Source organism: Lycorma delicatula, chromosome 1, assembly GCF_047948215.1.
Source record: "Lycorma delicatula isolate Av1 chromosome 1, ASM4794821v1, whole genome shotgun sequence".
Classification (NCBI taxonomy): Eukaryota; Metazoa; Arthropoda; class Insecta; order Hemiptera; family Fulgoridae; genus Lycorma; species Lycorma delicatula.
In genome coordinates this window covers 152,602,843-152,628,509 of record NC_134455.1, presented here as the reverse complement: position 1 = coordinate 152,628,509, position 25,667 = coordinate 152,602,843, and the positions used below count along the sequence as shown (strand labels likewise).

The following is a 25,667-nucleotide window of genomic DNA, read 5'->3' as shown; positions in this document are numbered from 1 at the left end:
GATTTCGGAAATGTACGTTAGGCTTTTACAAAGTTTGGTCATTACCCACACGACCTAAAACGCAAGCTGTTATCTAAATCGTGTTTAAATTCATTGAATTTTACAACGTAAAACGGTTATGTTCCAAGATAATATCGTGTGTTCAAAATCTTAAACGGAATAATCGGAAGACAATTTCGATATCTTTTATCTGAAAATAAGGTCTTTTATTGAAGTATTCACGATTTTTTGCCGCCTTTTTTTATAAATAGCTTTTGGTTTTCCTTCAGAGGAGAATGTTTTAATGAATACAAAAATGTTGATATTCTAGATCGATCTAGGTTGTTCGACATTCATTGGTGGGGGTAATTTTTCCGGTAATAAATTTAGTTTCTGTCTTTAATATCTAAGTAAAATTCCATTATCTGTATTTAGATTTTTATCGGACTTTAATAAAGGAAATAACATCAGGATACTTGTTCGTAGTTGATTTTTACAAATAAAATACGATTTATTGTAAAATAAAATAGAATTAGAAATGAATGGTGAGCGTGAGTTTCTGTTGGCAATCGACTTATAAAACCTTTTTTTTACTAATATCTATATGATAAAATTAGATTATAATTAATTACTTGAAAACAGTGAGATTTATTTAAACATCTGAAGAACTACATATTAATTATATTGCAATAACGTGTACTTAGTTTTGATATAGCTCATATTTATCTGTACCAGATGCCATAAAAATATTCCGATAGACCGCTTTTTGCCACTATTTTCTTGATAACTGTTTCTTCAATGACTACTTTCTATTTTGATTACTTCAATTTTTAACTCCGAACGTGTTAAATCATGGGTTTTCAACTGCCGGTTCGCTTCAAAGCGTTTTGTGACCAGTGAAATAAAAAAAAATTATTTTATTTTGTAATACGCTAGTATTTAATTTATTTTATTAAATGCTTGCGTATTTATACAATAAATTTGAAATAATTAAATTATTTAACACTAGATATCAATATTTTGCTTTGTGTGATTTCATTCATTATTTGCCAAACTTGTAGTAAACACCAGAGAACCAAATTTAATGATTACATAAATCGTTGAATATTCGATTAAAATGTTTGTACTAGTTTGACGGTCCTCGAGCCATTACAGGTTCGAAGTATTGTCCCGAGGGAGCCTCTTAATTACAGTCCCAAGACTGTAATTAAGAGGCTGTAAAAAGATTTTCCCGTTCTAAAAAATATTTATTCAAGCGAGTCGCAAGGCAGAAGGGGAACGATGGTCATATTAGGGATTATTTCTTGCTTTATTCTCGGTTTTTGTTAGAAGTCGGTTTTTACTTCCTTTTCTTCTTAAAAGGAAGTATTGTGATCGCTGAAAATTTCGGTTTTCAGATTTCAACTGAAATATCCATGTTGACCTTCCCTGAATTCATTTTGAATAGTTTCGACGTGACGTCTGTACGTATGTATCTCTCGTAACTCAAAAACGATTAGCCGTTGTATGTTCAAATGTTGGATTTAGGACCGTTATAATTTCTAGCTGTGCACCTCCCCTTTTGATTGCAGTCAACTGAATCAAACGTGTCCAATAAAGCCCAAAATCTAAAACACTTTTTCTTAACTGAAGTAATAAGCCCTCATTGAGAGCTTTTTCAACGATATATTATAAGCGGTACTTATTTTTCATTGATTCTAGAGTAATAGCCAAAGAAAATTTTTATTAACGAAATATTTGGATCTTACAAGGGAAGGCACATTCGAATCAATTTTTTTTTAATTTAAATTTATTGATTTATTAATAATTATTAACCTCCGATTGTAAAACAGTTTTACGATAAATAATAATTCCAATAGTAACAATGAAAAAAATATGAAAAAATCAGAAGTTATTAATGAAATAAAATTTTATATACTTTTCATTTTCAAAAAAAAAGTGTGTATGTAATTTAATAGGCTTACAAGGAAGTCATGTGGTGTCCTCATAGATTTTTTAAAATTATTTTTGTTACTGCTTAAAAAAAAAAACAAATACCAGAAACAGATTATACAGACGTATATTATTTATTATTCATTCCTTTATAATTGTTGATAGAGGTTAAATTGGCGACCATATTTATTATTTTATTACCGAATATTTTTTCGGATATAACAATCGGTTCTTGTTCTGAAAGCTTTCACGTAATTACGTGCAGTGATTAATGTGTCGGTGTTGTTGGATGCTTCAACCGATGAAGGTATATTTGTCACTTGCGTATAACTTTTATTGAAGGTGATTCGAACTGATTCATAAGGATAGTTTCATAGGAAAAAACTTTTTAACAGTTACTTGTACTTAACGATAATGCTTTTAACGTACTTAGGTATGAGGTAATTGAAGAAAATAGGCGTAATTTATGGTTGTTTTAGCGCTGCTATTATTGTGATTATCTGCTAAATACTGTATAGGATAAGATTTAAATTTGTTATTTTGTAAAAGTAAACATGTTGACTGAATTATTACAGTATTTTGATTTTCTTTTTGTGTGTATTGTAATAATGTTTACCTTATTACATTGCTATAGTTTTGCGATTTATAATATTATTTACTTTTAAAAATGGCTATTGTTTAATAATTTATTTTGCTGCTGTTGCATTTTTCCCTTCCTTATTTATGTTACGTGCTCATCGTCGCTGTTATATAAATGATATTTCAGTATATCGTTGGTTTTTTTTTTTATTGATTGTCTTGATAGTACCTGTTGCCGGATGTAATGCGACTATGTTTAGTAACACTCATCAAAGACGGGTGTTTTAGTTGTAATTAATTGCAATTTCTTCAATGTAAATATTTACTTTTAGGGAAGTATTTCATAGTCTGTTAATGAATTTGTTATCGATATAGAGCGTAATATTTTTATCTTGTTAATGAATTTGTTATCGATATAGAGCTTAATATTTTTATCTTTAATATTATTTTTCATGTAATTTCCGTTAGTCTAACGATTAAATATTACTATTTTTTTTTAAAATGGCGTCTAGATTAGTAATAATCGTCACCGAAAAGTGGGAATATTTTTTTTAAAAAACCGATTCAAAATTAGAAGCTCCACTAAAATAATTTCTTTAAATTTCGACTTACTGCAAATAGACGCACTTTTTAAAAGTGCGTCGATTTGTAGTATCAACTTTCTTATACGAAAATCAACTTTTAATAATAGATGTTACTTAAATAAGGAATTCAAAACCTTTTTTTAGTGCGTTTTTTGTTTTGAAATCGGTTTTACGTTTTAAAAAGTTGATAAAATTTGTTATTTTGTTTTACCCCCAAAATTATGGATACGCCTACAATCTCAATTTTGGTGAAAAAATTTTTTTTTAAATAGATGCAGGTCCCAAATCATCCGCATCTTGTTAAATATGAGATATACGATCCAAAAGTTAACTACTACTGAGGATGAATTAGGGCTAAAATTATTTGAATAGGTATTTTCCAACTAATTTAATGAAATTGTCGCTTGGAGTGTGCTTTATATATTAGAAATGGCATTACCCAATTTGTTACTAGGCTTGTATCAACAAAAAATAAGCAGTGATCTTACGAAGACAAAAATACAAATATAGTGAAAGGATGTTTTCAAATTATCTGTAGGCAACTTAACTTTTTGTTTAAACAGTAATGATCCATTTAAAGTATTTGGAAAAACGTACTACGAGATCATCAAAAGAAATTCCTCTTTTATTTAAAAATATTATCGAAATCTGTCCATTTGGTGAGTAGTAAGATTTGAATATCTTACCCTTTGATTCGCTGGTCGAATTTAAGAATTTCTTTATTTTTTGAAGTCTATTAAAAAGTTAGTTAATTTTGGAGTCAAAATGACATAATGTTGTATGAGTTTATGTAAAAATGACACATGGGAGTCGGTGGCTGTGAGTCGTGACCCGTCAAAATAGCCGCCTACAAAATAGTTTATTCTAAAATAGCCCCCTACAAAATAGCTTATTCTAAAATAGCCCCCTACAAAATAGCTTATTCTAAAATAGCCCCGAAAAAATTTGTATATTTAGATGAGGTTAGCGAGCGAAGGTTATGTTTGGCTTAAATTTAAACTTCCTTTTTTACGAGGGTTTCTCGTAATCTATTTTCCTTAGAAATTAGTATCGGGTGATTTGTTTTTCTTTTTTTTAAATTTCTGGTACCTTTCGACCCCCACCAGTGCTTATCTGTGTTTGTACATATAATCTTGGGTTATTTTGACGGGGTGCCGCTGTGAGTATTAATTTATTATTTTCAAATCAAAATGGGCTTTAAAAGAAACCTATTTTATTTTATTATGTAATAATATTTTAAAAGTTGTATATAAATTGCTCGTTTATACGTGCTTCATGATATATACGTATCCGATAACATTTCATTCAGAACTGATCGAATTAGTATGTTATCTTGATTTTTTTTCTCTTTGTTAGAGCGTCATTCAAGAAGGACTTCCTTTTTTCCTGTTTAGCCTCCTCCGGTAATTACCTTTCAGATAATACTTCAGAGGATGATATATATGTATGAGTGTAAATGAAGTGCAGTCTTGTTACAGTCTCAGTTCGACCATTCCTGAGATGTGTGGTTTATTTGAAACACAACCACCAAAAAGCACCGGTATCCACGATCTAGTATTCAAATCCGTGTAAAAATAACTAATTTTACTAGGACTTGAACGCTAGAACTCTCGACTTCCAAATCGGCTGATTTGGGTAGACGCGTTCACCGCTAGACCAAGCCGGTGGGTCATCAAGAAGGACTGAACTGATATAAATAACAGATTAACGTGGTTTCTTGTTATATTTAACTTACTTAAAGGTTAAAAAAGGATATTTGACCTAGTGATTTCTTTATCGATTTTCATAAAAAATGAATGATAACCATTATTTTCTGCTACGCCAGTCAATATACCCGATTTCATGATCATACGTTCTTCCGTTAGAGCAATATTAAGAAAAAAAGATATTAACATACACTACATCCATACATCATACAAAATTGTTCCCTATCTTTTCCTTTTCCATTCTAGATCATCAAGGGATCTTTAAATGTTAAGAAAAAAGCAAGTTACCAAATCTTTTTACCTCCTATTAATATACTTAACCTCGCAGTATATTCTGTAATATAACCCGGGAGGGGGAACAGAATTAACTTATTTTACCATGAATAATCTTAGTCTTTTTTTAAGATAAATTATTAATCTAGGAACCGTTTCCAATTGATGAAAAATATTTTTATTTTGCCATTTAATCCTGCAGTGTGTACTTTATGCGTAAAACAAACTAACACGAAACAAACTAAGCGTTATAAAATTTTAGTTTTTTGATTGAAACATCTTCTAGAATCTTTTTAATTGACGATTCGGCCCCCATCTGAAGGAAATCTTTTTTCTGTTTACTTGTAAGCGGCATTCAAGTAAGATTTCAAGGGACAGCAGTTAAATAAAGGGTAATTATATATAATAAGGGAGTCGCTTCCGATTTTGATGATATTTGGAATATACCTTATTTAGGACCTGTTATTTGTTACCGTTGAAATTATTATTCGGAAACGCCTTTCACCCGAATTACGTTCCTCGTAAGCTACAAAGTACTGTTACCAGGATTTTGTGATTCAGAACTGTTGTACAAGTATAATACACATACATTATTTTCGGATTAAATAATTGGTTATTATATATAGTTATTTTACTGAGCCTAAAAATCGGCCAATATATAAAGTTAATTAGACGAGGTTAGCGAGCGAAGCGAGCGTTAGGTTATGTTGATATCGTACGCAGTTCACAACGGGGAGCTATTAGTTACCTAACATATACTCAGTTTAATTTCACTTAAACCAAGTTATTTACTGCATAAATAATATATATAAATTGGTTGTAATTTATGCCTGTGCAGTGCTGAATTACAGAATTTTGGTGACTGTTCTGTGTAACTTAACGTGGGACGTAACTCGGGTAAAAGGCGTTTCAAACGAATAATTTCAATTGGAATGAGTAACTTAGGTTCTAAATAAAGTATATTCCAAATTTCATCAAAGTCGGAGGCGAGTCCCTAATTGTATGTAATTAACAAATAAAGTATGTTAGTAGACTGTAATAAAAACCTTATCTTTTCAATTTTAGACTTCAGCAAGACACTGTTACGTTAATGCGCTACCTACATATTAAACTGACATAATTCAATAAAATTTGAAACGGTTTCAAAAATAATTTCGAACCCCTTTGGAAGATCTGTTTGGTGTTTATTACTTATTGAGTATGCATAATAGTGGAACCTTGCTTTGAAATTAAAGTTGGAGGTCGTTCCTCTTCGGTGAAAATAAATAATGATTTACTCACTGGAGAGAAAGTTTAGCGTAATATTTCAAGGATATCAAAATTAAAAAAATTAATTGATTTTTAAAAGCAACTGAATTATTTTTCTTGCTGTACCTCTTAATTGAGGGAATCGAATCCTTGTTACTAATACCCGGAGATTTTGTATCAGTAGGTATACAAGGATTAATTGCTTACCAATAAACCAAAGTTCCAGATATTAATAAATAATATCAGGATGGGGTATAATAAATTTAATATGTAATAAAGTATAAATATGTTCACTTTCTCTAATTACAAATTTTACTTTAAGATCCTTATTTAATATTTTTTACCAGATAATCTTAATTTTTATTTATCGCCAGTTTTTCCTATTAGGTATCCAATCGTACATTCCATTATAATTTATAAAGCCCTTTTCTCTGAAGTTTTTTTAAAGGAAATTTTACCAAACGTGTTTTACTCTAAATTATCTTTAAAAAAAAATCAATCGGTCAGATGTCAGGCAATTCTAAAAACTTCATTAGATGATATAATTGTGGTGTATGGTACAATGTTAGATTGAGAATATAAGTTAAAACATTTTTTAAATGCCCAAAAGATTTTTTTGTTATAAACTGTGCGACTATGTGATGATTTGTAATTGAAACGGTGTTCGGAATATATGGATCTTGACTTAAAAGACTGAAGTTAATGTTAATTTTGTGAAATCAGATTCTTAAAATTGTACTCATTATATGTGTACTAAAATTATTTTCATAGTGTATGTAGAAGATTTTGAAAATGTTTGCACGTTTTACTGCTTAAACAGTAAAATAATAGAATGCCTGCTCCCATTATTGTTTAGTATTTTCTGCTGAATTTTCTTTTGTTAATATTAAGTTTACCGTAAGTTATTAGTTTTTCTACATAATTCTGTTAAGAGGATGAAGCATCCATGATGTCGGTAGACGTGATGATATTTACATTATCCATTAATAATTAACAGTTTGTGAACGTTGATAACGTACTAATACGTTGTATTATTGGTAATAGAATTACAGGGAGGAGTACAACAGCATCAGGTTCGCTGTGTACTGGTATTTGCATTGCAAGAATGATGTCATTACGTGGGGTGACGTCAGTGTTGTATTCTGGGCGTTTGTGTAAAACATGAGTGCGCGCGCGATTGCTCACCGACTGACTTGACTTTTCGTGATAACCAGTAATCATGTATTATTGAATTCTTTTCTTTCTTCTACCATTATATTCGTTGCAATTTTAAATTCTTACGTCATTTATTTTATTTTCTTACGAGTTCGTAGAAATTTTATTGCTGCTTTTTTATTTATGTTTCACTGGTCTTAAATTAAAATAATTACGGTTGTGTTTTATTTTTAAAGAAGTAACTGTTTCTCTGCTGTTACCTTTTCAGTGTGTAAATGATTTTGTTTTAATTATCGGTAATAACATGATTAGTGTTTTCAGTAGTAAAACTTTTGGAATTTTAAAAGAACCCGTCGAATTTTATGCGGTTTTCGAGTATAGGTTTTACGTTCTCAGAAAAGGTGAGCCCATTTAATGAAATTCTGGTGAGTTTTAGTCTTGCACCACGTTTATCACAAGGTTGTATATTAAACATCATTACTCTCAGAGAATACACTCTTTGGGGTATTGCCGTACTTGTACATAGGATGGTTTGTATGCGTCGCGTCGTTAGGAATACTGTGACAGCGAAAAGGAAGAATTAATACATGCCTTTCAGTCGTGAAACAATGCGATATGTACTTGTCATAACTCTGTACAGAAAGGTAGTGGTGGATTATTGTATGTTGTCATTCGATTATCTAAATTTTGTTCTGTATTTTAAAATGAAAATTAATGACAGTCGGTTAAAAAACAAAAGTACATGTTTGTGGATTTTAGAGAGTTGTAGCCCTAGTTCGACAGCAGTTTACGTCGTTTTTCGGCGTTCCTTATTCTTATTTAAGTTTCTTGCGAGCAGCTTTTTTTTTTCTTATGAACAGTGTTTTTGTCGGTCCATCCAGGTTTTAAGTGAAATTAAAGCAATCTTATAAAGATTAATGAAAACCGACTTTAAAAATATAATTATATTAGCAGCTGGAAATAAAAATTGAAAAAAAAATTCATTCAAGTAAGACGTTGAAATTTGAAGTAATTTAAATCTGTGCAAAGTTTAGTTGTGGTTAAGGTTCTGTGCAAAGTTTAGTTGTGGTTAAGGTAGTGGTTACTTTTAATTTTTCAGTTTTAAAATTTAACGAATTAAACTATTCATTTTCTACTAGTACATTTTAAAATGTTATTTTTAATAATTTTTCACCGATTGAGAACTTATTAAGCCGAGATCAGTTTTCAACCCTGCGTAGTAAATTTACCAATCCTAAAGATTTGAGTTCTGTAATTTTTTTTTTCAATCTACCCGCTTGAATTTTTTTAATTATTTTTCTTTAAATGAGTTTTTATTATAGTCGGAACAATCCTTTATTCTTTTCAGCGAGTTAGGAGATAATTACAATTCCCACCTATATAAACAGTAGTTCTGTAAATTAATCAAACAACTCTTTACTTTCCTGACCAACCGACTACGAACTTTTGTATTATTTCTCTGTAAGAAAGGTTTATTATTTTGGAAAATTTTACAAATCTTATCAAACCATTAGGAGGTGTTAAATCCCCATTTTTAAAAATATAAAAGTTATATAAATGGAAGTTTTACTGATTCTACCTCGAATAAATACTTTTTTATTCTTATTTTCCCCTTAATGAGATTGGAATTATATTTTATTTAACGTAATCTCATTACGGGATAATGTGTACGTTTTTAAAAGAACTTTTTTTCAAATATCAAAAAATATTACCGTTTAAGTTGTTTTAACTACGTTGCATGACACTTAAGACGAGTATTTAAGCGTAGCGCAGGATTAGTTTGTAACTTTTACTTGTACAAATCCATCAGAAAATTTATTTACTTTTTATTTTGGTTAGAGAAATAAGTCTCTAAGGATAATAATATTTTTAAACTTTAGCGAAGAGGAAAATTAAGTTCGAGGTTCTTAAGTTCATCGGGTTTTTTAAAAAATCTTAATTAAAATCTCGAATTACACTTATGATGTCTGGGGTATAGATTATACTTACATTGATTTAATTGCTGTGATATAAATTAACTTTTTACTGGAAGATTAACCGTCTATATGGAAAATAATTTTTTTATTATTATTAAAATTAAAAAAAAAGACTATTAAAATGTTTTTAAATTCGGTAACCTGTAAACACGGGTTTCGTTACAACTGCAGTAAATCGCATAACAATTTTTGTATTATCATAATGGACCACGGACAACTATTAACTATTGTATCGATTACGTTCGATCGACATTTCACGTTTTCGTAAATTTAATGGTAAAAGTCATAGTAAAATATGTAAGAGCATGATTGGAGGTAAGTATCGGTTGTTTTAATTTGTTGTTTGATTGTAGGTTAGATTCGTATTCTATTCGCCAAAAAAGCGTGCAAAGTCGCGAGGTAAAAAAAAATAATATGAAATTAACCGGCCAAAATAGTTCAAATATATTAGCGATTGGATATTTGAAAACCCCATCGTAAACAAATTTCTATTTTTGGAAAGCGCTTTCATAGAAAAAGTGTTTTCATTGAATAATTAATTATAAAAAATTTAAGAGTTAAATTTATTAGGATTTTCATTAGTGCAAGAAATCTCCATTAAAATAGATTAACAATTCCATTTTAATAATTAGCGGTTAAGAAACAAAGTATCACATTTAAAATGGGAGGCGGGTATTCAGTTCAGTGCATTAATAAATATTTGAACTCTAAATTTTAATATACCGAGGGGTAAATTTTCTCTCAGGGTTGAACTTATGGTTGCCTTTTCGGGAAAATGTAATGTATGACGTACTAGTTTAGGAATAAAGATTCATATTTTTGCGTAATCCATAAAGAAAGGTGCTTTTAAAACGAAGCTGTTTCCGATAATATTTTACTTTGCTGGCATTATAAATCTAGAGCTATGCTGCAAGAAGGAAAGTATGGTAATCAGTAAAAAAAATGGGGGTATGGTTTTTTTTTATTTCTCGACGTTTCCTCCACAAAAAGAAAAAAGTGGGAGATAATGTTTTTATGTATTTTTCATAATTAAGCGGTGTTTGAAGCTTAATATCTTTTGACTGAATAAACCGTGTTTATAACATTTTGTACAGGCACTCGTCTATACTGGGCAATTTGTTAGGCAATTTTTGACTCCAGGGGACGGAGTAGATACTGTTGGGGTCAGTTTTTCAAAATTTTGCAAAAAAACCCACTATACAGTAAAACGTTTTCCCCAAGATTCTCCCTTCCTCAAAACTCGAAAAGACCATCTATTTTTTGCATACTTTTTAACGGATTTTTTTAAAAATTAAAAAAAGAAAAAATCTTTCTTGGTAAATTTTTATTGGTTGTACAGTTTTCAGTGGATTTTTTTCTAGTTTCTTCCATTTAACAAAGTATACGTAGAAAAGTTAAAAACGTTTCTTGGAATGTAGTTTTGGAGATGGGGGAATATAAAAAAATTAAAAGTACCTATTTTTTGAAAACGTTTTTTGATTTATTTAAACATATAATGATAATTTTATAATAAAAATTCATCATAATTACTTCCACCACTAAAAAGAAATCTTAGGTAACGTTTTTCATGTATTACTTTTCCACTACATAAAAATAAATAATCAATGCCAGGAAAGTATTACAACTTTGTTCTCAGCTTTTTTTTTTTTTAATAAGATTTCAATTTATATAATGTTGTAGGTGACTCATTAGCTTGGCCTTGTTAGCTCATTTTACTTTGACATCCGTAGAAGCCCTTATTGATCTTCTGGCAATTAAAAAGAAAAATTATTCTTAATAATTTCAGATGTTTTTGTATTCCTATTAGATTAATTATAACAGAGAAACTATTTTTTTTTTAATCTGCTTATCTTACAAAGCTAGAGTTATTGACCAAATCATACTTTTAAAGATTAATTTATGACATCGAAAACCAAAATGAAATTTTGTCTTTTAAAAGTTTTATTTGCAGGTAGTGGTAGTTGTCTTTTATAAACTTGTTTTTTCTAAAGGAACAATTTTATGTTACATGTTATAAAAATCTGAAACGGCTAAATGAACATATAAAAAGCAGTAACCAAAACAACGTTTTACAAAGTAAGTTTTTTGGTTGTTGCAAATATAATGCTTTTATATTACCATACTGTTACTGTGTTGCTTTTAATACTACCATTTTGGACTATTCTCTACTTTCATTGAATGGTATTTATTTTGCTTATTCGTTACTGTGACGGATGACATGAATTTTTGTAACTTGTGAAAAATTCCAAATGCCATACGTGACTGGGATTCGAACCCGGAAATATAAAGAAGGTTTAATAACTATAAGGAGTGAAGTATTTTATAACTTTCTTTTTCTAAAGCGCAAACGATGCAAAAAAGTTATGAATATTGTAATCAGTTACATATTCTGTAAAATGCTTTCATTCCATTTTATAAAATTTTAAGGAAAGGTAGTTGAAAAATTTGGCTAACACACTCGAGTCTGGAAATTTTCATTTCAATATTTAAAATTTTACCATTTATATACGTACAAAAATAATGATATAGAGAATAAATGGTGATAATTGCATAAAATATTATTGTATGAAATTTCTTTAATCTCAGGATTGAAGATCTATGAATATCTGAACGAACAACTACTGTTCACTTTTTCTGGTTTTTTAATCTCATTTATTTTGAGTTATTACAGGTCCGCATTTAAACTTCTTTTTTTTTTGCTCTGTACACATTTAAACCTTTTTTTTTGCCCTGTACATATGAATGAATGTGTTTCTGCTTTTGAAGTAGTTGGATGTTTGAAAAAGGAAGAAAAAAATCTTCCTCTTCTTACATTCAAGGATTAGACATACACTTTTTCCGAACTCGTAAACTATCCGTGATTTTAAGAATTTAAGTCAATACAATCTCCTACAAGGGCGTCCCACGTCTCTTACACTGCAGAATATAATGTTGAACGCGCTAGCGTATTCGCTCACTTGACATTTTCTCCAAATGTTGTCTCCATCGATCCCTATAACCCTTTCTTTTTCCTGGTTAGCCTCCGGTAACTACCGTTTAGATAATTCTTCAGAGGATGAATGAGGATGATATGTATGAGTGTAGTCTTGTACATTCTCAGTTCGACCATACCTGAGATGTGTGGTTAATTGAAACCCAACCACCAAAGAACACCGGTATCCACGATCTAGTATTCAAATCCATGTAAAAATAGTTGGCTTTACTAGGACTTGAACGCTGGAATTCTCGACTTCCAAATCAGTTGATTTGGGAAGACGCGTTCACCACTAGACCAACCCGGTGGGTAATCCCGATAACCCATTTCTTTCATTCAAACTGTAAATGTTTAGGTCAGCATGTATACCTTCACTTCGCAAGTAGATTCCAACTGATATTTTCCACAAAATTCTGTCACTGTTGTCTTGCTAGCAGAAATTTTAAGATTTTAATCCTTACATACTTTTTTTAACATGAAAACATCTTTTCAATTCATATTCAGATTTTTACACAGCCCATAAATCATCCGCGACAGTAATATATTGAAGTATACACACCAGAATCTAACTAACCTAACACCTACACGGTGTTTTCCTTTTTTGGAACTTGAAAAAACTTCCTTTTTCCAAATCTTGAAAATATGGTCAATACAAAAATTAAAGTGGACGATAAGCTACAGCTTTGTTTTACACCGTGTTAATATGTTCCACATTTAACCGCTTTACGGTTTTATATATTACTATTCGCGTACCCACGAACAAACTCTTTATTACTTCGATAAGATAAGATGGATAACCCTGTTTTTGTAGAATTCGCCAAAGAACGGTTCGGTCAACTCTTATCAAACGCTTTCTTTATATCCACAAAAGTCATATGCGTTTCCTATTTAAATTCTCTCTGCTTTTCAATAATTGGTTTAACCGAAAAGTCTTCAGTACAAGAATGGTCCAATTAAAACCACTCTTGCTCCTCACTAGAACCGCCTCAGCTGCGACTCCCTTTATTCAAGGGTAATTTTAATTACCCTTGAACAAAGCTTATATCTGATGATCAGGAGGTTAATACTGCAGTAATTCCTGCAATCATTCTACTTACTGTTCTTAAAAAGGGAAATAACTTCAGCGCAGTTCTTTACGTCAGGAATTTTATGTTTTCTCCAACATTCATTGAGAAAATTTAAAAACCTCAACTTAAATATTAAACCTCCATACTTAACGCAGTAATGTCGTCTATTCCGGCAGCCTTCCTGTTCTTCATACTTCCCAACGCTCTGTCCAATTCATCCAGTGTTTTTATATTAAATTTACTGACGTTCCATCAAACAGCTCTACATCCTATCACCTGAAGCCTATTCGTCAAACCACAATTTTCTATAAAGATTCTTCCATTCTAAATCCGATATTACATGTATAGTAACCACGTCCTTTTCTTTATTCAAGTTTCATTACTTTATTAGCACATGTGTGGCTCCCCTGTATATTATGTTCCAACACACTCACAAAAATGTATCCCATGAATCCTAATGGAGTTGTCTCACAATTCGCTTCGCAAAATCTCTTAGATTTGTAAACCTCCATAACTAACACTTTCCTCTGCAAGAACTCAAGATACGCTTCCCGTTTATCTCTAATTACGCTCTCGATATACGCATTCCAGATTTTTAAGTTTCACTTATTCTTACGTTCTTCCTCTTTCTGAGAGATTCACACACTGCTGTTGAATACATATCTTGATTTTTTCCACTCTGCATCAATGTCGTCCGTTGTTGAGAGATACTCCTTTGCATCCTATCCTCGTAAAGCTGACGAATTATCTCCTCCAGTAAAAGATGAACGTTATAAACTTCATTGTTACCCTCTCGATCAATCAGAGACATCTTTTTCTATCTCGCCAGAATCGCAATCTTCCCTTTCGCTAAGTAATGATCACCGTATATGTCATAATCCCTGTAAGCTCTTACATCTTGCAGCAGACCTCTCATTCTGTCATTCACAATATGTAATCTATCATCGATCTCAATCCCCTCGCATCCCAGGTGAATTTATGAATGTCTTTCGTTCGAAAGAAGGTATCAGTGATTTTGAGTTTATTAAGGACGCAAAGTGATGTAGATCCTATTCATTTTGATTTACTATTCTCTTCAAAAGCTGCAAACACATTCGGTATCTGTAAATTACCAACCAACCGTGGCATTGAAATCGCCACAACCGCCACATGGTCTGTCCCATCAGTCTTATTCACGATCTTGACCTGGTCATAAATACTCGTTTCTTCCTTCTGTCCCTCTTCAGGAGAATTAACACTTATAACTGTAAGGTGACCTCTCCTCAATCTTAACCTTCTTTCTTTTCTTTTTCTGTTTAGCTTCCGGAACCACCGTAAGGTATTACTTCACAGGATAAATGAAGATTATATGTATTAATCTGAATGCAGTCTTGTACAGTCTCGGGTACACCATTCGTGGGATGTGTGGTTAATTATGTGTCAGTCTTAAACCTAACTGTCAATATTCGTTCGTTTATATAGGAGTACTCAGAAATCCGCTTTTTCCACTTTTCATTCACCAGAATTGCCCCTTCAGCACATGCTTGTCGACTTAGGAACTCCAGTGTAAATCATACAATAACCCTGCATGTCTTTTGTACCTTTTAAGTTTTTCTTTGTCTTGGTTATTACCTTTAATGGCAACATTCAGCTCTTCCCTTGAAGACAATCCTCTGACATTCCCTGTTGCTAATTTTAATTTATCCGTAATCTCAAAACTTGTATCCTTTTTAATTTTTCGGTCATTCTTACCCCCAAAAAAAGTCCCGCTTCCGAGGCTGTTAGCGAGTTTGCCAGTAACAGCAGATACCCCATCGCGCTGTTATGTCAAAAATAAAATTAATAAGAGTAAACAAATGAAATTTACCGTACAATATTACCTGCAATAGACGATTTTTCTTTTCTTTTTCTCATCATCATTTCTTAATGTTAGTTGTTGTTATTGCATTATAGTGTAGTGTTTGATGTCACTCTTAAGTCATTTTCGTTGCTAAATATAGAATACACATTCCTGTATTAGTTGTTGCGTGGTAGCAATTTCTTTTCGTATTTTTATCAGCACTCGAATTTTTTGTAAACCTGCTTTTTTCATAAGGGCAGCATTTAATTTAGGTCCGCCATATTTTAAACAAAAATGTCTTAACAAAATAATTATGTTTTTAAATAATGAAATTTTAAAAAACTGCTCTAAAGATGGGTGCTGCTTTCTCGATTCTCCGTTAAACTTTTAAATTCTTTGTTGAAATTGGAGAGTTTCAAGTGTTGAAATCGAACTCACATTTTTGTTAATTAAATTGCTTTTAGTTGACTTCAAAAAGTCCATATTTAAAGAAAGAATTGAAAAAAATTATATTTAGTAGTAATTAAAAAAAGTTAAGACGTAGTAGCCGAACGAAGCGATGACAAATAGTAGGCGAGGGAGATGTACTGTAAGATATTTTTACTATTCTAACAGTATTTTTATATTAATTTATTAGTAGCAGAGGGTCATCGTAAATAATGTGTTATCGTTATAAGTTACAATTTCTACAGTTTTTTTAGTATTTATTATTTTATTTTTTTATTACCAGTTTTACTTAAGCAATTAATCGTTCATTAGATTATGATTGTATCTAAAAATAATGTAGTCATTTAGCAGATAGAAATATTCGTTTATCAATCAATCAAATAATGTTTCATCTTCCAAAACTAAGATATATCCAGAGACGATCACTCTTACAGTTAAGTCATTTATTTCCTCGTGGAAACTAATTTTTGAAGAATTCATCTATTTATCTACAAATCTTTCTTACGTTGAATTCGTCGAACGTTTTCTCGAAAAGACAAACTTTGATATCTCGCAATTACGTAGGCAAAAATAATGATTTAGGATCTTATGTACTACTCGTAAGCCGGTCGTACTTTTGCGTCGGTATTTGTTTTTAATCAGTTCTTGTATTTATCTACTTCTTGAGCCAAATTTGAACTAGGAGTAGGTTTGCTTCTTATAGTAGGAAAATAGCTGAGAAAACGAATAAGAACGCGCTATATTACGTTCATACTTATATTGTATTGAGATAATCAGACATTATCAGATAAACTCGGCAGCCGTTATTTTTAACATTCAACCGGTGGGTGAAAAACATAATACCCAGACTGGTCTACAGAACCCACCGGGTTGGTCTAGTGGTTAACGCGTCTTCCCAAATCAGCTGATTTGGAAGTCGAGAGTTACAGCGAATACTAGATCGTGGATACCGGTGTTCTTTGGTGGTTGGGTTTCAATTAACCACACATCTCAGGAATGGTCGAACTGAGAATGTACAAGACTACACTTCATTTACACTCATACATATCATCCTCATTCATCCTCTGAAGAATTATCTAAAAAACGGTAGTTATCGGAGGCTAAAAAAACAGGAAAAAGAAAGACTGGTCTACAGATAGCTAGTTAAATCGGGTCGCTTAACATCACGGAGAGAGTGTGTCTCGGACGAGATCCGTCCTTAAAACGTAACGGGAAGAAAACGGTTACAGGAAAAAAGAAAGAAATTTATGAGACGGACGATCTACTTAAAGGAAGAACAACGGTATAAGATATACAAACTTTGCAAAGTTTAACTTTTTAAGGCCGGCTCCGGCAACTGGTGGTCTGTTCCTCCAGAAATTGGTATATTTACTAATCCTCGATTTTGGATTTTAGAATAAATATATGCTCTAAAAATAGTTGTCTTTTTCTTTAGTTAACTGAAAACTCGCTGCAGAACAGGACATTACATCCGGATTTGTCTGACGTGTGAAACAACTGATTTGTAACCTGTTCAACTACGTATTTAGGAAGGATTACTCAAAATTTCAGTTAAATTCCAGCTGTTTTCAGGAAGATTACTTGCGTTTTCTTTTTGTTCATTTTTGTGGCCGGTTCTCTCTATTAAGCGGTCACGAGATAGTAGTTATGGTTGTTCATACTGCTCCAAGTAGTGTACATTAGTATTTTTACGTTTAAAATGTTAAAGGACATAAATTTGCAATTAAAAGTCATTCCTATAGATTAGGTCTATGTTTTCTGTAGATTTTGAAGATGAACTGCCTACGTTTTCCCTGATTTCATTTGATCTTACTAACAGCTATTTGCAGTCTCTCAAAACATCTATCAACACGTGTTTCTTGGATCGGTTTCTCTAAACATCATATAACGTCATAGTGTAGAATTTTCATATCGCATGATCACACCCTCGAATGTTCATTCGCAAATAAAAGAAAAAGTTCTGAACAAAACAATAACAGATCGGTATTTCGAGTGGAGTAAATAAAGGAACTTGCCTTATTTATTAATTATTTTTTAATGGGCTTTCAAACAAGCGGATTCAATTTTTTCTGGTCTGTTGTAAAACATTTAAAAATTATTTTACTAAAAAACGTTTTTCTGAGCGTAAAAAAGGAAAGTGCAGATATTATTTCTATTGTTAAAGAAACGTGTTTGTTAGTTAAATTAAATAATATACTTCTTTGTTTATTTATAATAAAGCTGCCTGAACGAGTGTGCGTTGTATTCAGAGATTTTCGTAAATAAATTACCTTCCCATGAAAATAAAGAACCTCAACTGTGGTTAAAATAGCCTTATTAAGTGAAGATAATTAAAATAATCGTTGTATTAATTATAATAACGATCTAAATAATGTATTATTTATTGTAATAAATTATCTAAATAATCGGTAATCTCATTACGATTGTAATGAGCAATCGCACTAGCTCATTACAATGTATTGCGGAAACATTTCATAAATATTTAATATGTATAAATTAGGATTATAAATAAAGTTTATAAAATGACGTAAGTCATCCACAAATGCCTAAAAATTCAATTCAATACATTGCATCTAAAGTTGTAGCGTTACTTTTACAAGGTTAGAAAGAAAAAAATCACCATAAACAAGCTACAACCTACGACCAACAGCTCGTTACTTATAAACTATAAAGAATTAATGAAATCATCTCTACGAACATGATAAAACTTTGTAGGCGATAGAAAAAGAAACTTGTCGAGCCTGAAGCGAACTAACAGCATTAATTGCATGCGAAATAAGCACGCTAACCGCTAACCACTGGGCGCATAATAGGATTTTCACATGAAAACAATGCAGTGGGTCAGTGAAGTGTTTGCGCACGTATTAATAATACTCTAACAGAAGATGCACGAAAACAATTATTTTTATTTTAAATGTTCATTATTTATGATTTACACTTTCGCCTTCTGTTTTATTAATAAATTCCCCACAAGAAAGGGGAAAAACATAAAACAATGATTTCTTAAAAATTATACTTTGTAAAGAAAGACTGTCTTGATCGTTTGGTTACACCGCGAAAAAATATGTTTGTATTTATTAATTATATTCTATAGTGGGGGAAACTACTGTGTGTCGAGCTAGGATATTCTGTTTTCCTTCATGGTTGAAGTAAAAACATGAAAATATCGATTATGGATTCTTAATAAAATCATCTAGTAATATGGATCATTTTATTGCAACGATTTTGGTGCTATATATTTGTTTACTTTGCATTGTTACATACAAAAAATCTGATGTATACACCACTGCCTTCTTTGTACGCCTATTAAATTACATATATAAATATATATATATATTTTTTGCTGCACTTCATTTAAACTTATTTCATTAAAAGTGAGATACGATCTTTAATGAAGTGGACAGTTACACAGTTGCATTGTGGTGGACACCACTTGCATCACATGTTTTTGTCGTGTCCGTATCAGCATTTTATATTAGTTATGTATTAATTTTCTTTCACGTCGTTCGTAGTGGTTTAAGTGAGAACCGTGTCGGATCCGTAACCGTGTGCACATCGGTTCGAATCCGACTTCATCTACTTTTTTTTAAATTTAAATATACTGATTTATTAATAATTATTAACCTCTATAAATTTTTTTTTTGAATTAATGTGAAAAGTACATAACATTTTTTCACTACTTCTGTTTTTTTTCTTTCTTTTTTTTCAATCGGTGGTTAATAATTAATTAATAAAGCAATATATTTAAATTAAAAAAAGAGGAGATGAAGTCTGATTCGAACCGTTGTGCCTTACCCGTGTAAGATCCAAATAAAAATGTTCCTTAATTAAAATGTATTTGGCTATAACTCTGGAACCAATGAAAATAAGTACCACTTATGATATATCGTTGAAAAACTCTCAATTAGGGCTTATTACTGCAGTTAAGAAAAAGTCTAAAATTCAATTTTTTTTTTGATTTGGGCTTTTTTTGGACACTTTTGGTTCACTCGATTGCAATCAAAAGGGGAGGTGCACTGCACAACCAGATGTTACAGCAACCCTAAATCCAAAATTTCAACATCTTACGGCTAATCATTTTTGTGTTATGCGAGACACATACGTACGTACAGACGTCACCCTGAAACTAGTCAAACTGGATTCAGGGATGATACAAAATGTATATTTCCGTTGAAATCTGAAAACAGAAATATTTTACGATCACGTACACTTGCCTTACTTCGTACAAGGTAATAAAAAAGTAACATTTTAAAATACTTTTTAAACTTTCCAAGAGCAGATTTCTTTTATGCCGATTCAATTTTTCTTTTCTTTTATATTCAGTCACGTTGATCATTTGACGACATTTTTGCCATCATTATTTAATTTTGGATTGTTGTAGCGTAATGATACGTCAGCTTGTAGTATTTTAAAATGAAACTTAGGAAATTTAGTTGAAAAACCTAAAGTAAAAAGGATTATACATTACCGCATTTCAACTTTAGTTTGCATTCGGAAATATGAGCAGTTAGTAATGTAATTTCTTTGCATTTTCTTTCTTAAGATGCAAATTTAAAGTCTTTAGCGTTAGCTCTTACGAAACTAAAAAAAAAACTGAAGATAATTAAAGAACCGACTTTAAAAAACGGACAAAACGTAAAAAATAATACTAATTATTTCTTCTTTAAACTCCTTTTTGAAATCGGCATGAAACTTTGGTGAATTGTGTGCACGCCTGTTAAGGTTTCTGAATTAGTTTGGACCCGCTGGGTTCGAGATATTTCGAAAATTGTATTTATGGTCTGATTTGGCTCATACTCAGAGTATATATTAGTTACGTGAAAATATATTTTTGCAAAAACTGGACCCGCTAGGTTGCGCTGGGTCGAAATATTTCGAAAAATTGTATTTATGGTCCGATTTGACTCATAGTCAGAATATATATTAGTTACGTGAAAGGGAAAATGTTTGAAAAACTGTACCCCCTTGGTGGTGCCGGTGTCGAGATATTTATGAAACAAACATACAAATTTACTTTCTTCTTCTATATATCTAAAAGGTAATGTTTGTATGTGTGTCCGCTATAGACTAAAAACTACTGGAACGATTTACGCGCGAATTTTTGCAAAATGGTTTGCATTGTCTGGAAAAGGTTTAAAGCTATTGAAATCCTCAATCTGACCAGTAGAAAGAAAGTTAGGGGTATTTTGAACCGACTACTATGTTTAAAGAGTAGTTTGAAATAAATCCGAAGTAGTGCTATTGTTTTGCCAATTGGATTTACTTACATTCTGACTTTTATAAAATGAAACGTTAAATTTTGCGAGTTCCGTATGTTCATTTTTTTAATGTTTTACCAAACTTTCAATTGTGTTAAATTAATCTAATATATATATATATATATATATATACATATACACTTAAATCTAGCAATTACGAAGTATTGCCGGGTTTGATAGTAGACCCGATTGTATGAAAATTTGGTACAGTAATAAGTCTAGGGGATGGAAGGCAAACTCTGATTCAGGAAAAACTTGTAACCTGCCCCATTTGTTTCCAAGATTGATACATAAGAAGCAATATACGAATTGAAAGGCACATTTGAGAGGAATAATCGTCCAAGGAGAAAAAAAATATTAAGATTTGTCGATGACATTCTTTTGGTTGAAACAAAAACGAGTTGGAAGAAATTCTGCTATGGGTTTATTTAACGGAAGAAATTCAGGTTGAAAATAAATAAGAGTAATATAAAGGTAATTTGATTTGACAGAAAGGAGAATAATGAGGAGATATTAAGACAGGTTAAAATAGTTTTCTAGATTTACAGAATTTTGCTATTCAAGGAATAAAATTACGAAGGCTGGCAGTATCAAATATACATCTGCAATAAATCCTATATATGTATATATATACACACACACACACACACACACACACACACACACACACACACACACACACACACACACACACACGCGCGCGCGAGGTGCTACCCAAAAGTTCGGGGAATTTGAATTTCGCGCGCGAACCATTGCTGGTACGACCTGCTGCCGTTAGATGTGGCTAACAATACGCTTTGTGAATCAGTGTTCCAACAGCTGTGACAGTAAGAGGCTGCATTGTTGACTTTCGTGCGGTTGTGTAACGTTGTGTTTTACTGCTTCGGCGAAATTCTAGATGGCAGATTTTAAAGAGCAAAGAACCTGCATCAAATTTTGCTTCATGCTTAAAACAACTGGTGCAGAAACCCGTCGCATGCTTGTGGAAGCATTTGGTGACAGTGCTATGAATAAAAATAAAACTTTTTTGTAGTACAAACGATTCAAAGATGAACGAACGACAGTCGATGACGATCAGCGTTCATGAAGACCATCAACAAGCGCAGCACCGGAAAACATCGCGAAAGTGCAAGAGGCTATTGTAGCAGATCGTAGACAAACAAGCCATGATGTTTGTGCAATCGTACAAATGTCATATGGGTCCGTGCAACGCATCTTGTCGGACAATTTGAACATGAGACTCATTGCTGCAAAATTCGTACACAGACTGTTGAACAACGACCAGAAACAAAATCGCGTAGCTGTCTGTAGTGAATTGAAAAATTCAGCAAGAGATGACCCTAACTTCATCTCCAACATCATAACCGGTGATTGGGTGTACGGGTATGACCCTGAAACTAAGCAGCAGTCGTCGCAGTGGAAGTCACCGCGGCCAAAAAAAGCACGTCAAGTTCGCAGCAACGTGAAGTCCATAATTGTTTTTTTCGACATCAAAAACATTTTCCATAAGGAATTTGTTCCTCTTGGTCAAACTGTCAATGGGATGTTCTGTTGTGATGTTTTGACGCGGTTACGTGAAAACAGAGCGTTATTGAAAGTTAGGTTGATTGATACACAATTAAAAGATCGTAAGAAGAACAGAAGAGAAGATAAGTTTATGATAAAACCTTATAAAGATAAACGATGCTGGTTGGTCATGTATGAAGATATCCAGGTTTGGTTAATTTTTTGATTGAGACGAGTGGAAAGTAAAAACTGTGAATAAGGACGACGAAGGTTGAAATGTGTAAAACAGATAGTTGAAGATGACTTATATTTAATTGAGATTAATAAAGGGAAGAAAAAAATGGAAAACCGTATTAACCTAGTCAATGGATTGTCGGCTCAAAAAATAAGATTGGATAGTAAATATTCTCTGATATTTTAGTATCTCCCAACCACAGTGAGACATATTTTTTTTTACTTTTTAAGGTTTGTGTTTATGGAATGTTAGAACCTATTATAAAACTTATTGTTTATAAACTAGATTAAATGCAATTTATCCTGTACGATTTTTATTTTAGAAGTATATGCCGAACCGTGAGGTAAGCTCATGGCAGCAAGAAGACATAGTTTGTTCAATATCCGGATTGTTCCTCGTTGACTTCGCGTTCTCTCCTTCGAGTATTTTTGTTGCAGGAATGATTTACATTTAGTAAGCGTAGTTTTTTCGCTGGTTGGAAGGAGTATTTTAGACGCTGCTGAGATACTCGACTGTTGCAATGTCGATGTGGGCGAAACGCATACATGCGTTCGCCTAGTCTGTAGATGAGCGTATGTCTTTCTGCTTGCAATAGCATGTTTTATTCCCCTTCCCACCCTATGTATTCGCTGCATCCACTTGTCAACATATATCCAGAATAAACAAAATGAACTACTGCCCGTTTGGCAACTACGCTTAGAAAACTGACTTACTACTGCTCTATTGTGTAAGAAATTAGTTCGTGCATTGTTGCATAGTATATATATATATTTTTTCAATAGTATGTTCTTAAAAATTTGGATGTACGTAATCACAGTCAAAAGTTGTTGCGTCAGACCTAAGACTGCAACAAGAAACAAAATAAATGAAAATAACATGGCAGTAGAAGCGTGTTAAGACTATAAATTCATAATATTGTTACAAGTGTGCAGACTTAGACCTTTTACCTACAGTTGGCCGTATACATAAATTCGAAGATAAACAAATTAAAGGTGTTTGATAACCGACCAAAACCAGCCGATTTCATGTGTAAATAATTTAAACAAATCCAACACCAGTTGCTATAATTTCCAGAATCAAAAAAATTGCTAAACTACTTTCAGAATTTAGGTTGCCTAAAACAAGACGCAGGTTACTTCGTTTTTTTTTGCCTATTTGAATCCTTTATTCTCAGGTATCGAAGAAATAAATTTTCTCCTGTTTCGATTTCCATCGGTGGGCGTTTCTCTTCAACCATCGATGATTCTCTTAGAGCTTAAACTCTTTCTCCGTGTCAAACTCGGGCATCCGAACGTCTAAAACATCGCCGTTGTTTCTTATTTTCAAATTCCTTCCACTTTTTTTTTGTCTTTGAGAGTTCACGAAATACAATTTTACAATTTATTAAAAATTATAACAGTTATTTTTCCTTTCCATTTACTCTTCTGGTGTTCAAAAAATCATTTTATGCAGATTTCAAAATCTTTTTGTTCTTAATTCTAGTTAAGGTAGCTGCTTCTGTTTTCTTTTAAGCATTTGGCTTCCGCTTACTCGACATTAGCTTCCTGTTGGTTGGCCGACTTGTCGTAGCCTGGTGCTGGAACTGTCAAGTTACATCTTTTAGGTCAATTGTGTGTAAGTATTCTGTTAAGGGTGATTGTTTAAAAAGTAAGGATTGATAGTGATGCGGTTCTGCTGTCCGTTATTTGTTGTATTTACTTAGTAATATGTATTTTTCTTTACCGTGTTAAAAAATAAGATAAATATACATATGTATATATCTTGAATGCTTTTTGTCGCTTTTTACTACAAGCAAGGAAAACTGTAAAGATGTAAGGTATTCTACGACTCATAGAACCAATCCCTTCCATTCATATGGGGATGTTTAGTTTTTAATTGCTGATTGGGAAATATTTCTGTACGGTTTTAAATTTTCTTTAGTATTTACTACGCGTATACGAGTTTTATTTTATTTTAGTTAGTTTTATTTTGTACGGTACCGTTAACATGTGTGTATCCGACATTTTTTTAAAGGGATCTACGAAGACATAAACATAAAACCGGTCGATTCAGTTTGGTTCTTCAAAGCTTCTAGCGATCTTCACATCCCTCCATCCAGTTGATAAACAACATATCTTAGTTTACTTATCTTTTTTACGCTTAAAAAAATTCTATACGCTTAAAAAAAATGAGTTTAAAAATCATTTCATACAAAAAAATTGTTTAATTTTTTAAATTGATATTTTGATACAAATTTATTTATTTTTAGTACCAATTTTATAGAAATTCGATAATCTAGTTGAATTGGCAAATTATTATTATTTTTTTTTGTTTTATTTGGAATTGACAACTGTTGTTTAGGGGATGTTTCTGCATAATGTACTCTTGGATAATTTTTTCTTGTACTTTTTTTGTTACTTAAAATTTTATATATGTCTTACTTTACAGGACGCTGTATATCAAGAAAATAGTTTTATTTGTTAATTAATCTGTATTGTTTATTTAGTTCAAAATTACTTTGCTAATCGGATTTTAAAATATTATTTACTGTAATTTTGTTTAACTTTTATAGCTGTAATACTATATAGAAAGTATAATCAAGAACTGTTTTACGATGTGTGTAAGTTACATACATATTGTGTTGCATGATTGAAGATCATTGCTGAGTAATGTTCGTGACGTTTAGTGGTTGTACGCGTGACTATACGCGTGCGGGTGTGTTCCAGTCAGGTTGTCAGAGGTTGTTGACCCGTTGACACCTTGAACTAACTGTGGTTGTGAAGAACCAGTCCTCTCTCTTCTTCTTTACATCATTACCACTCCCTTTATTTATTGGTCATGTGCATGCTTCTATTCTTTTTACCCCTTTTACGCCGAGATTCGTATTGTTCAGCACCCTTTAGCATGCCCGTGCGTACTTTCATGGCTCTTTTTATGCGTACCTAGTCGT

The 25,667-nt window shown here is 31.9% G+C and overlaps 1 protein-coding gene across 5 annotated transcripts in view; it reads left to right on the top strand.

Annotated features, from left to right (window-relative positions):
• cora (erythrocyte membrane protein band 4.1 like coracle) overlaps positions 1–25,667 on the top strand; it is a 208,161-nt gene that overhangs the window by 63,914 nt on the left and 118,580 nt on the right. The window contains exon 1 of one of the 5 annotated variants that reach the window (XM_075365230.1): positions 7,714–7,857. The exons of the other annotated variants lie outside the window; for them this stretch is intronic. The gene's annotated coding sequence lies outside the window, so the exon portion shown is untranslated. Of the gene's footprint in view, positions 1–7,713; positions 7,858–25,667 lie in introns of those variants that run through there. 5 annotated transcript variants of the gene reach the window in all.